The 19864-nt window shown below is 28.9% G+C and overlaps 1 protein-coding gene across 1 annotated transcript in view; it reads right to left on the bottom strand.

The window, feature by feature from the left end:
* The window catches only part of LOC107438948 (protein rhomboid), a 315987-nt gene that overhangs the window by 209799 nt on the left and 86324 nt on the right, over nucleotides 1-19864 (bottom strand). The window contains exon 2 of the mRNA XM_043042883.3: nucleotides 15193-15301. The gene's annotated coding sequence lies outside the window, so the exon portion shown is untranslated. The remainder of the gene's footprint in view (nucleotides 1-15192; nucleotides 15302-19864) is intronic.

Genomic DNA, 19864 nt, shown 5'->3' with positions numbered 1-19864 from the left:
TATATATATATATATATATATATATATATATATATATATATATATATATATATATATATATATATATATATATATATATATATATATATATTTATATATATGTGTGTGTGTGTGTACTTTATGTACTTTTTTTTATTCATGTTGAAAAATATATCGATAATTGATTCTGCATATTTTAAACAATTCAGTGATGAACAACTGTCTCTTTTAGATCTAAATAAGAAATTTGAAAAATTATTGTTCGGAAGTGAGCCGTGCTTGATACCAAAGAAAAAGACACCAGTGCTTCATACTGTATTTTATAACCATAAATTATTAAAATTTTAAATGTAATATTTTTAACTTATTTTGATTTAAATTAAAACAAATTATTGAAAAAAAGTGTGAAAAATATGTTTGATAAAAATTCTAAGTCAAAGGGTTATTTGATAGCTCGGCATTGAAGAAAATATAATTATGAAGGAACTGTTCCCAATGCTATCACCCTTTTTATTTTATAATAATTCACCTTCGATCTCCTTTTCAGATATATCACGATTTTCCGTTCTGAGTTGACAGATTCAATTTATTTTTAACAAAATATTTTTACAGAATATCTTAAATTAATTTTTGTGCTCAAAATCTTTCACCGAATTTCAAAATTTCAAGGAAAGACTATTTATTGATAAAAAAAAAACTTCTTAATGTATTAAATGCTTCATTTTCAAAAGAGAACTATGGAAGAAGAAGGGGAAAAAACATTTTGATTATAAAATTATGCAAAAGACTCACCTAACATTTCATAATCAGCCATATAATCTTTAAAATTTAGCAAACCAAAAAGCATTTTTCACTTAGGAACACTTCACGAAAGTTAATTAACTTCAAGGGGACAGATATTTTTAAATTTAATTTGGAAAATAATGAATATTCATAAATTTCGTTTTAATAAAAGCAAAGACGTCAGTGTGTATTATTTTTATGGAACTTACAAAGTAAATCGGAGCATTTTTTTAAAAAAAGATTCAATTAGGTTGTCAGTTTTATATAAATGTTATCAGTTGATTTTTAACGGAAGTTTAAATAATAAGATTAACTCTTTTTTGACATTTGACATATATAAGAATAATTTACTATCATTTGTTATTCATTGCAGTTTAAGTTGAATTTTTGAAAAATGATTTATAAAAGAGATGATTTATATTGATAATGTATTAATACATCATTAATATAAATCCTCAAACTTTACATTGATATTTTAAAAGTACGTGATACATATTATTAGTATATACCATATATTATTGGTATATACCATATATTAGAGATATATTCTGCTTTAATACTAGAAGGTGTTAACTTTTCATTAACACAAAGGCACAAAAACTTTTATCTTTGTGTTTTAAAACATACCTTACACAGGTTTTATTTTACGGGTTCCTCACGCAGGAGAAATTAGTTAATATAAGAGAAAAGTTTAAAGTTAGAGAAAATTTTGTGCTCATGGAATTCAGAAAATCATACAGAGATAAAAATGTTTACTAAAATAACCGTAATAATGATATTTCAGGTAAAAAAGAACCAATATTCTTTTAAAAAATCAAATACACGGTACTGAAATCATTCATTTAATAATTTTTCCGGTTTCTATGGTAACTGTTTATTGGAAATTCTGGTTTTCAAAATTATAGATCTTATTACTACACATATAGTAAAAAAATATAAAATAGAAAACTAAATTCAACCGAATAAATAGTTTTTAGGACTGCTCTAAGATGCTATGATAAAATTAACAAATTTTACGACCAAAGGGCTTCGATTAAAAATTACCCAACTTTTTGGTGTTATCAAAGAGCTATAATATATATGATTTAACATGCAAGCCATAGTAAATTTTACCATATTCCAGAAGTTTTGACCCTACATTTTTTCTCAGTCAACGGTTTTCGATCTATAGCAGTAGCAAACATCAACTTTTTCGAAAAGTTTGTAAAGTGCATGTGATTTAAACATTTTACAAATGATATTCACAAAGATAATATAGTAAACATTTTGTAAATATTTAGAATTTTGCAAGGAAAATATTTCTCTATATAACATAAAACAGAATGGTCAGACACAGTTTTCCATAATTGTCGGGCAATTTTATTTGCCGAAAAATCAAATAGAAGTATCCAGTTTTCCCACATTGATTTCCATATTGGTTTGGTTATCATCAGCTTAAAATTATATAAAAGTCATAAAGGTATTATCTTCTTATTCACTAGTATTCTAAAAGAACAAACAAATCAAACTGGAAGTCTTGCAGTCTTCCTATGACGTCATAGCAGCTCAGATTAGTGTAAATTAGAGCCCCTGAATTAGTATAGGAGCCTTAGTGTAAATCAATGCATTAGTATCATCAAAGTTATAAACGTCTCTTATTGTACAACCATTTGCTGCTAATAGAGAGAACATCCTTTAGGAATAAGGCGATAGAGTTGAATAGTTAATAGAAGGTGAATAATATCGTATTTCTAATTTAAAGGTATTTTTCTGTACTGATATCATTACGTTTTCAATTTTAGTTTTTTAGATTAAGATTATAAAACTAAGAGAATTGATTTTTTTATTATAACTTAATTCTGCGCTACATTTTAAAATTAATTTATTTAAATCAGTATGTAATCTTACGAAAAATTTTATAATTTTTTTTTCCAAAATGTGTACTTACACTTCAAGAAGAAGATCACGGATACCCACACCTGTGACTTATGACGTCAAAGCCAGCTGATAGTTTATAAGGAAAATGGTACTTTAAAATTAAGCTAATTACTCCACATAAGTTAGAATGTGAATTAACGAGCAGTTAATTAAATAGAAATCAGTATCACACATCAAATTTGTTTAAAGATAATTATGTCACGTCTACGTCTTATACTTAACTTAGATTTTTTTTATTTGCTTATGTATTTTATTGTAATCGGGATATATTTTTGTTTTGCTTACCTGTCAACTTCGATTCATAATTATTTGTCCGTGTTCTACATCGCTTCGTGCCTGGCTTTGTGTTAAGTAAGAAATACGTAGAGAAAAAACTGAAATCTTTGAGTAGGAATATAGAATGTGTCACTTAAGAGAATTGATACTTGACGAGTTTAGTTTCCCTGAAATAGAATGGAAAGAACAGTTGCTGACTTAAGCAGATGCCACGTTTCAACTACCAATCAGGATCGAGCAACCTGCACTACGTCACATGCAGGTATTCCATTTAAAGGTATTTGCTTGCACCGCTATTATTACGTTTTTGATTTTGATTTGTTTTCTAGATTAAGAGTTTAAAGCTAAAAGAATCGATTTCTTTTATTATAACTTAATTCTACGCTACATTTTAGGATAAATCTATTTAATCCTAAAATAGATCACCAAGTATCTAATTTTATTAACCATTTTTAATTACTATTTTTTGTACGAATTACTCTAATATACTACTATAAATTACAGTTAAAGAGATTCGTTAAATGATTTGGAACTTTACGATCAGCTTCATGCACAATGCGATGCATGTAAATATTGTATTTAATATATCTGTCCGTTTGGTAAGAGAAAACATTTCATTACTGTTGTGATTTTACAAAATTTGTTATAATAATATATTTCTATTTTAAAATGATATTTTAAGAAATGATTATTTAAAATAATTATTTATGTTCACTAATTGATTTTAATAGAATTATAAGGGAAATATATGGATGTGGGAAGTGCAGCACAAGCATAAACAAACAGAATTATTTTTATTACATATATTTTAAATAAATAAATTCAACTTTCGTAAGAAAAACTATTTATGCCAAGAAACAGGGTTTCTTGATTTAAATCAGCTTGATTTAAATCACGATTAAATCAAATGATTTTTTTTATATATATTTATTTACAAAGTTAAAAAACGCTGTTTAAAATTACTAATACTTTTATTACTTTCTTTTCATAGTTTTAAAATTTATTTTAAATAAATTGCTGCATTAATTAATTTTAATTCATAAAATTACTTTCTGTCTTGGTGTGTGTTAAATTCCAACACATTTGAAATTGCATTTTTAAAAGTCTTTTGATTCTTGAGATTGAAAGTACAGATTAAAGTAAATATTTAATGCTGTCGTACTACAGACTTGCATAGCTGTAGAAAGTAATTAATATACCCAAATTTTTTCACACAAAAAGTACAAATAATGTTAGTTAAAATTCTACCTTTTGATTGCAAAAGCAGGGAATTAAAATCTACATCATATTTTATTGGTGGAAAATGTATATTTCTAAAGCTTGAGGTTATATTAAAAAGAATTCTCCATTTCATCTAGTCTTTAAATTTCAATCATGCATTTGTTACAAAATGGTTGCTATGCATTCCAAGCTATGCATTATAATGAAAAATTGTTTTAGGTAGCTAGAGCTTCTAAAATATTGTTACTAATTTAATTTTGATTAATCATTTATAAAGTTTTTTATCTCATAAATCAAAAATCATACAGTGTATTTGAATAAAAACAACAACAAAAATCCGATTTAAATTTAGAAAAATCACAAACCCTGCCAAGAAACACCAATTATTGCAAAGCGATCGCCGAATAGAAGGCTTAGCACCCTAGTACTCACAGAAATATTGATTCAACGTTTATATCGGTATCTGGAATATGCATATTATCTGAAACCTTAGAATATATTGTTAAATTGAATCATGTCTTCTTTCAAGGTAAGAAGTTACGGTAATATGTTTCAAATAAACAATATATGGTGCAATAAATCTAAAGGGCATTATGGCTCTGAGTTGTTTAGCAGTGTATCTAGTACAAAACAAAATTGAATGGTTTTCCGAATTGAATGTAACTTTGCTAAATCGGCCATATTGGGTATATATTATTATTAACATAGTATATTGAAGTATCAAGATTTCACTAATGCAGATGCAGAACATTTCGCACAATTATGCAGCACTCGACTTACATTTTCATGACATAATTTATTAAATGAATATGGATGCGGGAGATTACCTCCATTATCATATTGACAGCAACGTTTAAACTTGATGAGTTTAATACATAGATGCATACCCGATAGGCTTAGGGCCCCACGATGTTTAAAGCAAATAACAATCAAAATAATATTAATTTGTTTATTTTTTCCAGCATCCTATGACTACACTGCCAGATTCACACGCTTTTTATATTTGTTTATAATGATTACATATAGTGATGGTCAGAATCATTATAAATCAAATTTATCAAATCAAACATAAAATTACCGAACATCATTGCATTTACTACACATTAAAAGAATTTAAAAAAGATGGTCTCGTTTAAGGGGAGAAGTCAGAACGTATGTTATACTTTAATTATTGGAAGATTTTATTTTATATTTTACAACCCTCATTGAACAGCTGAGCCAATATATTGGATTTACAACTACCAATGTTTAACTATACGTAACTTTGTAATTTTGAATCCAATCCAGAAAAGAAGAGAACTCCTGGCTCTAGTATTGGGAGAAATTTACCTTCGTGGAGAACTTTTTGACGGTACTAATCCGCATTTACGTTACATGGAGAAGAAAATCACGAAAACCTCACATGGTTAGTTGGACGCCAAGGGGATTATAACGCTTTATCCATCTACCAATGAGTATATTTTGCGTCTGCACTGTTATCGATGCTAGCCGGGTGCGGAATTCGAATCAACCAGCCATCACTGGGATTCGAACCCAGTTCACCTCATTGGAAAGTGAATGCTCTATCCCCTGAGCTACCTCAGCTCATTATTGGAAAATTGTATTTTTGGAATTTTTCTAAAAATAATATTTAATGATTTATTAAGTTCAATTATTCAGTTCATATTAGTAGTACCCTCATTTATACTTTAAAATAATATTCTAATATTATTTTTGCATTATAGAATTATTACTTAAATTTCTTACGTATTTTTACCATGCGAATTTGATACAACTTTAATAAAGTTTGAAATTGAACCCCATTAATTAATCCATGCTAAATCTTATAATTAACCAGCGCTAATTAATTCCTTTTGCAAGTTTTAATTAACTAGAAGTAATAAATATTTTCTAAGCTTATTGCACGACAATATACATAAACTTGGACATAAATATGGTTATATTTAGAACCCTAATAGAATTGCAGCGAATTCGCCATGTTGTCTATCAAGATACCAAAATTCAGGGATTCAATGTTCGTTGAAAAATTTTCTCAGAATGCAAAATGAAGATTCTTTTTTACAGAATTTCTGTCAGAAGTTAGATAAATCTCTAAAACTTTTTGCGTTTTTTTTAGTATATTATAAGAAAAAATCTCATATTAACTCTGTCCATTTCGATTACTTCATAATCAAAGCATATTGCCTGATCCCAGAAACTTAATGAATGTGAAAGATTATTATTATTGCTAATTAAAAAGAATTAATTAAAAATCAAATACTATTTCGTTTTAAGCCATACAGCCGTTATCAAAACCAATAACGAAATTCGTTTTATCCTTAATAAATAAACTAAAAAAATTTAAACGTACTGAAAATCTAGTGACTTCTCGTTTCAAGCCCAACAAGTTTTATTTTCTCTTAAAACTTTGAACCCTTATAAAATGTTTAAGATTTACGTTTATATCAATTTTTATAAATATTTTATAATCTGAATATTTCTTTTAGTCACCTCACAAAAATTAATTTTGTGGATTTTTTTAGTATATTAAAAAGAAAAGTAATAAAAAAGAAAGTATTTATTATTTAAAAAGTATATTAAAAAGAAAAGAAAATTTAGTATATATATAGTATATTAAAGAAAAAAAATCCGATCAACTTACTAAAAACCAAACGATATTTCGTTGCAAGACCAACTAGCAATTCGCGATCGCAGCGCTCGAATACGCCCTCTAGTGGGGTGGATATTTTCAGGCTACTATTTATTAAGTTTTCATTTGGGTCTATCAGAATCATTGGTAGAGTAGGACGCTTTTTATTCAGCAGTAAATAAGAAGCAACATTTCCCAAACGAAAATGCAGAAAAATTTGAAGAAAAAAAACGACCCAAGACATTGGCAAATCATTCTGAAGTAGAAAGCGTCCAACATTTCAAGAACAATTTCTCTATAAATTGTTTTCCTTTTCTATTATCAACAAACTTGCAACCGAAAACTTCCGATTTCGTGATCACATTCTGTTACAGATGTGTGTATTGTGATAAAATACATTTTTTTGTCTTCAATTCATTACAAATTAAAGTGAAGTCAACATTGCTTACCTCATTCCAATGAATAAATGTGATTTCAGAACGTGCAGAACTGTAATAGTTATAAAATATTGTTCTTCTTCACAGAATGGTATATGTTTCTTAATCTATATGATTCGGAAAACAACAATAAAGAATCACCCGAATTACTTGAAATAGTATCATTTGTGTTGAGTATTAATAAAGTTTTATCATTTTCTGAAAATGAACATGAAATGCCAATTAATTTTTTTTATATTAATCTGAAGAATTTTTAGAATCTTTTTTTTTAATCGTAAGCATTCTTTATTTTACTTTTTTTAGTTTATAAATTATAATTTAGTTTTGAAACTTTAAATTTTTTGAAAAAAATTGTTGTCAAAAAACCTTTTTTACAGAACTAAATGATATATCATTATGTGTTTCTGCGTACTTTTTGCATATTTTAATGTTTGAAGTAATAAGATTCAGAAAAGTATGGAATATAAAGTCTAAATAGATCTTTCATGTTACATCATTAAATTTTATAGAGCGATTTCGCAGACATATGGTTTTCACTCTAATAAGAAGATAAGATACTTGGTTTTTTTTCTGTTTATTTACAAATATTTTTCAGGCTCGTTTCGAATATTCCTTTTCTAGAAAAAGAAATTCTATTTTGTATTCTCTTGCATAAAAAATATCAGACATTTTTCTTTTTTAAATTTAATAAGCCACTATAAAAAAGGTACATTACCATGCTACACTGAAGAAATCTCCAGTGCAACTGATGATCGTGTTGTTCAGCTACAAGTTAATCGTCTCAAATAACAATGTCCCATATTATGAATCTTTCTTTTTGATACATCTCTAAAAATAATTTTGGTTTTTTTTTTTGTGTATTATTAGAAAAAAAAAATTCGCATTGCCTCCATTCATTTCGATTAAACTTGATTTCGATAAATTTGCTGAAAAACCAAACGATATTTCGTTGCAAAATCAACAAGCAATTCTTTTTTCTTAAAAAACGCTTAACCCTTATAAAAAAATATTCCAAATTGATGTTTAAATAGTTTTTTTAATAAAAACTTTATGTGAATATTTCTTTTAAATCCATCTCTAAAAATAATTATGCGGTTTTTATTAGTATAAGAAGAAAAAATCGCATCGACTCCGTCCATTCCGATTACTTCATAATCAAAACATATTGCCAGATACAGGAACGCGAAAGTCATAACTAATTAACGCCTTTCTATGGCAACAAAGAAGTCATACGGCTTATTTGCTTGTCTTCAGAAAATTATGCAAAACATATTTCTTTACCTAATCTGCCATATCTGAGCACGTAATGTGGTTTTCGCCTCACGTCCAAACAGGCTCAAAAGCTTCCACAGACTTCACCTAACAACCGAGATCTGCATCTCCAATTCACGTTGCATAGTTCCTTTGCTGGTCCGACAGAATTTCCTCCCTTCAAGGCCATATAGCCGTGATTGCGAAAAGAAAGAAAAAAAAGTTCTTGTTCGCCTATCTTGCACGAATAATGCGCGTTTTTAAAACTTGTGTCACACATTTCCGCAAAACATGTTAGCAAAAAATGTAATAATGCGAGTAAGGCAGCGGTGATAAAAAAATACTTTGGAAAAATGGCGGCTGAAGACTTTCATATGAATATAAAATATGAATATAAAATGGAACGTTCGTTTTGCTGGAAGGATATTGATAAAAGTTTAAGAATAATAAAAAAAAAAGTTGTAAATATTGCTTCGGAATTAAATTTGTAAATGTAGAATGATTACAACTAATAATTTATTAATTTCCTATTTGATAAGTCTTATAAATATAGTCTTTTATAAATTTCTAAACATTAAATAAGTGATACTGTATAGGCAATCTATACTTATTAAATAATATAATACCTATGATATATACAAATTTTTAAAAATTTGCATTCGGTGACTTAAGTTTTCAACAAAAATATCCTATAAAGTAAGATTACAGAATTTTCATTATTAATTCTCAATAACGCAGACTAAGCATTTGTTTTTGAGCTCCTTGTAAAAACGAGTGGAAAGTTCCTAGTAAAATCGAATAAATATTTTTAAACGGTAACTGTAACTTTTAATAAATTCAACGAAGGCACTAAAAATGCTAATTCTTTAACATTTCCCTGTCTATCACTGTTATTTCTGTGACAAATTAAGAACTCGAGAAGAACAATAACGCTTAAATCACACGGTTATGCCTAATTATGTGGTTAACGTTTGCAGTTATTAAGGCTCGGTTTATAATCATGCTGAATCAATTTTCGGTTCAGATTTAATTGGATAGGTGCAAGAAGCGTGGAATGTGGAATTTGATAGTGACACGATTCAGCAGCCAATCAGATTACACACGCTGGACGCCACTTGCAGGTAAAGTTAAATCTGATCCAAAAATTGATTCAGTGTTGTAATAAACCAAGCCTTAACAACTGCAACGCTAACACACAAAGCACTCTTGATTAGGTCACGTGATGCCACATTAGACACAGACATATCACGGGACGCCACGTGATTAGGCACAGACATACGATTTCCACGGTATTCTTCTTATAGAGTAACAAGAACCCAGTTAATTATAAAATTACAAAAATTTCAATCCAAAGAACACTTTTGTTAAAAATTAATTCAAATGTTTTAACAAAACTGATCTATGAAATACGATTGTTATATTTCCATAATTAATTATCAATCGTTCATATTGTACATTCTACATAATTTTTTATTGCAGTTTCAGAAAAAAATTCTCAAAATAAAAAAGAACAACTGCTTTTAAATTGTAACTTGTAGTAAATTTAATGAAATCACAAAAATATATGCTTATCAATGTGTGAAATCGTTATTTCTGTGACAAATCTTTTTCCCCGAAGCCTTTCTTGTCGAACATCCTAATCAAGAGTTACAGTAAACAAATAAAAAAAAATGTGTTTTAAAAGCAAGTTCTGTAAATCAATAAAGCACTTCTCGTACCTAATTAATTTTAGTTCGGCATGAAACATCAATAAAGAACAAAGAGAACATTTTTAATTTGCTTGCGAAGAATTCAAAATTGAAATCGTCTGTTTCACATTTATTGATAGAACTTTCATTTAAAATTCAAACCTAACTTTTACAAAAAAAAAGAAGAGGTTGCATAGATCGACTAAATAAGCGCTGTGTTCATTTGGGAATGATAAAGAAAAAAAAATGTATATTTCAGTTCTTAACTTTGTTGCTAATCTTAATAATATCCTAGTTTTTTTCCCCTTATTTTTTTTAAAACTTAAGAATGTGAAATCCCAAGACGAGTTTGAAGGGAAGTTTTGAATAAAGAAAGAAAATAAGTTAAAGATGTTGCATAAACGAACGCCTCAAATGAAACTTTTCCCACAAATAAAGCTCTTTTCACTAACAAAATCGCATTAAATATAACATCTCTTGGTTTATTTAACTTGTATTCAAATTCTGTTATGTTTCTTGTGTAAAGGCGGAAAAAAATAAGTGACTTAATTCATTATTCCAGCTAAAAAAATAAATAAAAAAACACGTAAACATATTTTTTCCAAGTATTTACACTCGTTTTTCTTTCTTTCGACTTTCAAATAAAAACAGTATAAATTTAATTCCATACGCAAAAAAGATTGTTTCAGCGTGTTTTTATAAATTGAGTTAACTATTAAATCCCTTCTTCGGTTAATTATCTTGTGTAATTGCATTAATAATTCTTACAAAAGAGTTTTTAAATTTTATAAAATGATTATATTTGAAAAACAGAAATGAAATCCTAACACTAAGGAATACGAAGCTTATTTTTTCTTTAAAATAAAAAAAGCATGCTTAAAGACTGTATTCTTGTGTAAACCAGCCTGCAGCGACAAAAATTTTATTGATTTAGAGACCTTAGTCAAATCAATTTTGCAATTTTTGAGTAGTTTAAAGCCTAAGTTTAATATTTTTGGAACCGTTTAGAACAATGACTTTATTTTACTTGGAATTTTAATAAGAAATAAAGCTATTATTCGAAAGAAGTTGAAGTTTTCTTATTTAATTTTTATCGATTACTACAAGTGCAACAAACTTCGTTATTAATATTTTGCAGCACATTAGAACTTAAAATCATAACTAGGATGACTTGAATAAGACTGAAGCAATGTTATTTATGAACGATTTCCTTAGAACAGATTGGGGCAGCTAAAATGGATTGAGGCAATATATCCTATGGTAATAACATCATTTATTAGCTGGATTATAATTATAAACTGAATGAATGATTTTTCAACTCCATTCCAAAATGATAAACTGTTTTTTATTCCATGCTTTTTACAAAATATTTTACGCCATTCTTGATTTTAATTTGAAAGTTTCAAAGTATGCATTACATTTTAATAAATTGTTTGAACAAAATTTTTAATTTAAATCACCGAAATACGAACGAAAATAAACAAACAAAATATTGCACGAGAAAAGTTTGTCTATTAAATTTAGTATTAATACTACATATAGAGAATACTAAAATAGCATCTAAACGATGATATCCGCAAGAAAATCAATGCACAATATAAGATCTCACACAAACAAAATGTAGTATTCATACCATGTATGAAAAATATCTGTCAATTTTACAATATTATGCGGTTAAAAGTATACGGACATAAAATCTCGCATTAAAATATCGAGCAAACAAAATATTATATGGGGGCATTTTGATAAAACAGTCCTTAACATAAATATTGCCTATACAAATATCTCAATTCTAAAATATTATGCGAGCAAAAGTATCCGGCCACAAAATCTTTCGTTAAAATATCTAACAAACAAAATATTACATGGGGGCATTTTGATAAAACAAACCTTAATATAAATATTGCCTATACGAATATCTTTTAATCCCACAATACTGAAAAAAAGTATCCGAACACAAATCTCGCTTTAATATATAGAGCTAACAAATACTTACATAGCAACATTTTGATAAAATAAACTGTAAAATAAATACTACCTATACGAACATCAATCAATTCTTCAATATTATTTAAACAAAAGTATCCTAGGACAAAATCTCTTCTTTAAATATCTAACAAACAAAATTTTACATGGGGGCAGTTCGATAAAATAAACCGTATCATAAATACTGCGTATACAAAATATCTTCCAATTTTATAATATCAGGAGAACAAAACTATGCGAAGACAAAATTTCGAAGTAATGAAATTTTGCATGGGGACATTTTGATAAAACAAACCGTAATACATATAAATACTGCCTGTAGGAATATCTATAAATTCTACAATATCATGCGAACTAAGATATCCAAAGACAAATTCTTTCATTAAAATATCGAGCAAACAAAATCTTACAAGGGGACATTTCAGTAAAGCGAAACGTAACACAAAGAATGTTCTCATTTATTCGATATCATGAGTGCAACACAATACACGGACAAAAATCACTCGTTTTGAAAAAAAAAAAAACTTAAAAAAAATAATAAAAAAAAAAACCTCAGACAAATCTTACTCGGAAACAATTCCCTTAAACAAAATGTAACAGAATATCTCTCAATATACACAATATCATCCGAACAGCAATATCCGAATAATATATCTTGCAACAAAATCATGTACAAGTTTCTTGCAAAAATATAGCATAAAATATAATATAAAAATGTAACATATAAAGCATGTACAAAGTACCCCAGTCTGAAATAGAAAGTTTCGAGTAAATGAAAAAAAAATAGCATTTACAAAATACTATCTCGTTACAGCATATCCAATATATCTTATACAAAATAATATTATTATATATATTTTAATATTAGGAGTACGAAATGTTTTCCCATGTACTATTTTCACCCTGAACAACAACAAAAAAAGAAAAACACTTTTTCTTTCTACGATACTTGTGAAGAAAAAAAAAATCGAAAGCTTATTTACCAAACGATTTATTTCATTGTTACTTCTCAACTCCATTGGCGCTTATTAGGGTAAAAGCGCAAATTCAAATCAAGGTGAAGGCGTTGAACTTCTTACAAGGTAACAAGGTGAGTTGATGAACCTCTTCCTACAACATTGGGCAGAAAGAGTTACCACACTTGCGGATGTTACAAGAATTTCTACTTGGCCGAGTTTTTTTGTTTTCTATAAATAAGACAGTCAACTAATCATTACTCACTATGAGTATTAACACTTCAGCCGTTTGACAGCTGAATAAATTTGTCTTCTTTTCTTCAGGCTTTGTAAGCTTACACATAACGCTTTTATTTTCTTAAAAGATAATTCTCTTTAATGTACTTAATGAAGAAAACCTTAGACTGAGTTATTTATTAATTTAATGCTTCTAATTAATGGATTGCTGTTAGTTAAAAATATTTCAAACAACCTAGTGATTTCGTTATGTAAGTTATAACGTTTTACATGCATTTGTTTGGATGGGTTTCTAATATTTCCACGAAACGTAACATGGGAGAAATATTTTCATATATATTTGTTTAGAGAAGTTTTTTTTTTGTTACTTGAAAGTATTTAAACTATTCTAGCAATTATGAAATATAGGTAATACATTTTCAAATGTATTTGTTAAGGAACAATAATGTAATTAAGTTTAGGAAGTGTCATAGTATGGCTCAACTTAGTAGTATAGTAAGTTTGCAACAAATTCGAACGAAATATTGCTGAACAAGAAGCTCCAAAATTTTATACATGTAATTTTAGTGTCTGTCTAATTTTTCAAAGAACAATACTAAAAAAAACGGACCACTTGAATATCTTTTGATTTTATAATTGGATCTTCACTTTCTAGGACACCATCTTAATGGTTCGAAGGGGTGACTTCAAATGTGATAATTAATTAGGCAGTCTAAAGTTTAGCCCCCTGAATGTTAATTTTAATTGTGGGTATTTCGCCTTATCTCGAAAACTGTTTAATTAAGGTGAAAAGTTTTTGCACACAATTATAAAATCCGTTTATTAAAATAGTTCCATGAAAAAAATAAATTTCAGTAAGTATTCATAAGTTAATTTTTTATCATTTAATTTAATGATAGTCAAACAATTTTTGAACTGTAAGGTATAAAACTTTTTTACATCCTTTTAAAATATCTAATTTCACATGGCAGAATACAAAATTTGAAAGAAATCGGTTGAATTGTTCTTGATGAATTGAATTATTAACATACGAACATTCGATTTCTCAGGAACTATTCAAACGATTTTACACAGAATTTGTATTTTCCCATGTAAAATTAGATGCTTTAAAATGGCTTAAAAAATTGTGTACCTTACAATTCAAAAATTGTTTCACTATTATTAAATAATAAAAAATAATAAATGCTGACTAAAACCTATTTCTTGCCTGAAATTATCTTTAAATAAACTAATTTTACAATCATGTGCAAAATTTCTTCATTTTACTTAAAATGCTCTCGAGATACGGCGAGATAAGCAAAAAGGGAAATTAGCATTCAGGGGGCTAAGCTTTGAACTGTTCTCCTGACCAAACTATGGAGACCTTATTTCCCGGATTAGGACCACCCCCTATATCTTGGAGGTCGAAAATCCAAATCCATTGAAAAAAAGGTATGCTTATTCAGAGAAAGTACATTTTTGTGTCTGATTTCTTAACTTAAAATATCGTCTGCACTAATTAATTGCCATATTTAAAATCTCTCCCTTAAACCATTAAGATTGAGTCCTAGAAAGTGAAAACCCAATCTTATATCAAAATGTATTCAAGGTGGTCCATTTTATGTGACGCACTGTACTATTGTATTTTTAATACTATGGTACGAAAATTTATTTCTCTGTACATTATATGACTTCTTTTAATACCTAATTTTTTTCATTCATTGAGTTTTAAATGTAAATGAGTATAAAATGTGTTGCTTTAAAAGAAATTGCCTCGAATAATAATTTAAACTCGGAAAAATTATAACAAAAAGGCTGTCATAAAATTAATCTTTATAATTCAAATGACTTACCGTATTATCGGAATAATATTCGATCCTTATTTATTCGAAATTCGAAATTTTCTCTTGCATTCGTGGTGTAAGTCGCTTCCTTGATTCAATCATGACTCTCTCATAAAACCTAAAAAGATAAAAACAGCATGAGATGTTGCGTTTAAAAAATCTTCGATAAAGATTTAGAGAGAAAAAGAGAGTTTTTTTTTTAATAAGAAGTTGTGGAGCGTGTTGTACCACAATATCGAGTAAGCTTGCAGCAACGCAATATGTTGCCAACGTTGAAAACGTTTTCAATTATGCTATTTGAAGTTTTGGAGTGGCAACCACAATATCGAGAAAACTTAAAGCAACCTAATAGGGTGTCAAAAGTGCTTTAGACTACGCTATTCGTAGTATACAAGAATGTTGCACCATAACATCAATACGTGACGAACCTTAGCAATAAAACTTGATTATCTTATTTCTTTTAGGAATCATCTCATATCAAAGTTGGTAAAATTCTGATTCAAACGGTAGAGGAGAGTGTGGTCAATTGTAACAGGGTACGATTGTAACAGAGCAAAAATTTCGAGTGTCGGCTTCTAGATTTGGTTCCTAGGTGGCGCACAAGGTGTATTTAATAAATCTACATGTACACCCCTGATGGTAACCATTTTTATGTAGTTTTGAAAGAGTTACATCACAAAAGATATTTTCACGCTACGTAAGTACTTTTTTTGGTATTAGAATATTACATTGAAACAAAGTAATTTTGTTTAAACAAATAAAAAGTATTAACCGAATATGAAAGTGAACACCTTAATTAACATTTCAGTAAAAAAAAATTAGTTTTGTTGATTAACTAGCATTGCTTTTAACAAATGAAGCTGAAATGGCGTCTTGGGGACTATTGTAACAATAAGTAAAGGGACGATTGTAACAGCTGAAAATAAATAATCTTATGTTTACAAACCATTACTTAACTCTTTAAGAACCACCAATAATTTCCTATATCATTTATATTATGTTGCATGTGCATTATTTTATTTGTCACCTTTCACAGCATAAATTAAAATTTTTAACCCCATAAAATTAAAAGTTTAATCCTTTAGGTCTCTGCTCATTATTATTTTTACTCCTAAAATATCACTACCATTTTGATCAATAAAAAAATCCATCACAACTATGATAATATGTATAATTAACTATGTTTTAATTGAATTTATGAACTGTTACAATTGACCCCGTAAGTGGGGACAATTGTAACAAGTGCACGCCTGTTAAAAATTGTTAATAACTAATATTTAAAGTAAGGTATTTATTTCTCTTTTCTAGTAGAGGATAGTCTACTTTACTCGCCTGTCAATTAATACTAATAATATACTGGATTTTTTGTTAGTTAAAAATAGTTACGTAAAAAATGTTACAATTGACCCTACTCTCCCCTATATTTCTAAACATATGTTTTCCCTGAAGCATTAATACGTGACGAACCTTAGCATCAAGACTTGACTTACTTATTTCTTTTCATCTCGTATCATAAGATCACTCTGATTCAAACTGTATATTTCTAATTGTACATTTTTTTTCTCTGCAGCATCAAAAAGTGACAAACCTTAGCAATAAAACTTGATTATCTTATTTCGTTTAGGAACAATCTCGTATTAAAGTAGGTAAAAATAATTGTTTAAGCGTGTCATCAATAAAACTTGGCTATCTTATTTCTTTCAAGAGTTATCACTTTATCAAAGCTAGCAATATAATTCCGATTATTTAGTCCGATTATAATAATATAAACTGCTGTTTGTAGAAAATGCAACACCATGAAAGAATCATCAGAATCAAATGAAATTTAATGCAGAAACGACTTGTACTGATACAAATAAATGATGAAATTTTCAAAACAAAAGAAACAAATTAAGCGTCCGAAATCAGTATTTGGTGCAGCCACCACGCGCTGCAATAAGTGCTGCTATACGACGTGGCATGGAGTCAAACAGATGTTGAATATTTGCTTGAGGAAGAGAATTCCATATCGCTTGTATGCGCAACCAAAGTTCGTCTTTGGAAACTGCAGGACGCGGATCACGAGTGAGACGCCGACCAACCATATCCCACACGTGCTCAATAGGCGACATATCCGGCGAATAAGCAGGCCAAGGAAGAAGTTGCATGCGCTGTGCTGAACAGAAGTCTCTAACAGTCCGCGCAACATGTGGGCGTGCATTATCCTGCTGAAAGATAGCTCCAGGGATGCCTTGAAGGAAAGGAACGACTTCGGGCTGTAGCACTTCACGGACGTATCTGTTGCTATTGAGATTACCCTCAATTCGTATCAAATTGGATCGTCCATGATACGAAATCGCACCCCAGACCATAACTCCGGGTGTTCGACCACTATGTCGTTCAATAATACACTCAGGAAGGCAGCGTTGACCGGCATAACGTCTAACACGAACACGGCCATCATGGGTCCACAAATTGAAGCGTGATTCATCTGAAAAGACAACTTGGTGCCAATCAGCTCGCCAGTCTCTGTGCTCAAGAGCCCACTGCCGACGCAGCCGTCGATGATCCGCCGTGAGGGGAATCCTGTATAATGGCACCCTTGCACGCAATCCACAGCGCAGCAGACGACGACGAATTGACGAAGCCGACAATCGTACACCTGTAGCAGTAGACCAATGTGCTGCCAGCTGCCTGGAGGAAGCTGTGCGATCATTCACCGCCATGCGGAGCAGGTGTCGATCATCGCGCTCTGACGTCACCTTCTGTCGTCCAGTGCCTGTTTTTCGAGTTGTTCGGTGCTCGTCGGTCCACTGCTTCCAAACTCGCATCACTGTGGAACTGTTCCGCTGCATACGAGCTGCTATTGCGCGATAGGAAAATCCTCCTTCTCGAAGGCCGATTATCCTCCCTCGTTCAAACTCCGTAAGTTGCTTGAATTTCTTATTCTTCCGTCGTGGAGGCATACTCAGGTCTCACTAAACGTTTGCCACTAACAAATAATCATAGACTATTTTCAACGTCCCGCTACAGCACTTTATTTATACGCTTTCAGCATCAATTCAGAGGGCGCTGCGCGCGCCACGCACGCGCGATGGCTCTGAAACTTTATTAATTTGCATAATATCCTATAATTGACATTTACTGCGAATTTCATTTGATTCTGATGATTCCTTCATGGTGTTGCATTTTCTACAAACAGCAGTTTATTTAAAAATTTATTTTTTCCCTGCAGCATTAAAACGTGATCAATCTCATCACTAAAACTTAGCTATCTTATTTCTTTTCAGAGCTATCATGTATCAAAGTTAATGAGACTATTTTCATTCATTTCGTATTCTTTTGACTGTAATTGTTTTCGTGGGAAAAATTAATAATACAACTTGGCTATCTTATTTATTTTAGAAACTGTCGCAAAGTTAAGAAAACTCTTATTAGAGTAGTTTATTCTGAAATATTTTTTTTGTGTTTTTTAAAAGTTACAAACAAAAAAGAAACAACAATAATAAGACGAAATAGTTACTTAACTTATTTTTAAAAAATTGTTATCGTGATAGAAAATAAAAATAAAAGTTATGATAACTAATTAATTATTTAGCGCATCGATAAAAGATCTTTGATTGCTTCTCTAATGCCCTACATAGTGATAATATACTCATCATTTTATAAAAAAAGTATAATGTCAATTATTTTATTTTAGCATTTAAAGCATATTTGCTCAATAAAATAATAATAAAAACTAAATATATCTTCAGAATAATTATTATTTGAATATATATTATTAAATATTAAACTAAAAAAATTATTAAACTGGAATGAAGTTTTAGCAAGATTCAAGCCAGTAAAGAACATAAAAAATACACTGTGAAAGAAAATAATGGTTCGATATTCTAAAAGAACATCGAATCGATATTTTCTTTTATTGTAATACTGTTTGATAAAGAAAGACACAATTTCCAATAGATAGCTTGTTTTTTCCTCTGTTGCCAATTAGTTCTTCTTCAAAGAGACATATACAGAGAACTTAGCCAAGTATATTTCAAGACAAAGCTAATAAGATAGTTAAATCAATATAATAAAGAATTTGAGGAAGAGGAATATGTAACATTTATCACGAAAATGGCAGAAGTCAATATCTATTTTAAACCGGCATATTTTAATTCTAAAAATAATAATAAAAGTATGATAATAAAAGTATTATAATAAAAGATCATTTAATTTCCGAGGTAAAAATTTAAAATTTTTTATTTTATTAATTTATTTATTATCTGGAACTGATTAAACATGAAAATACTTAATCATAAATTATCATTAGTTGAGTAGCATAAATAAGTTTAATTTCCATACTCTTAAACTAGATTAAATTGCGTCTAGCTACATTAATTCTTTAAATAAAATTTTTCTACTTCTGTTTGTGAAAAGAGATTTATTAAAAAAGAAGCACGAAATCAATTTAAATTAGGAACTGAATCAAATGAAGATTATGTTAAATCAAACAAAAGGCTGAATCAAAGGAAGATGTGTTGAGATGAAAATAAGAACTGAATCAGAAGAACTATTGGTGGGTAATTGAAAACTGAATCAAATAAAAACTCATTTGCTAAAATTAAGTACTCATTAATTCAAATAGAGAACTGCATCAAATGAAGAATTTATTCATTCAAATGAAGACCTCGTTAATTTAAATTTAGAACTGAATTTA

The sequence above is a fragment of the Parasteatoda tepidariorum genome, chromosome 8 (assembly GCF_982258835.1).
Source record: "Parasteatoda tepidariorum strain Cologne lab strain chromosome 8, Ptep-v5.0, whole genome shotgun sequence".
Taxonomy (NCBI): domain Eukaryota; kingdom Metazoa; phylum Arthropoda; class Arachnida; order Araneae; family Theridiidae; genus Parasteatoda; species Parasteatoda tepidariorum.
Note: the sequence above shows the minus strand (reverse complement) of the source record. Positions and strands in the feature narration are given on the sequence as shown.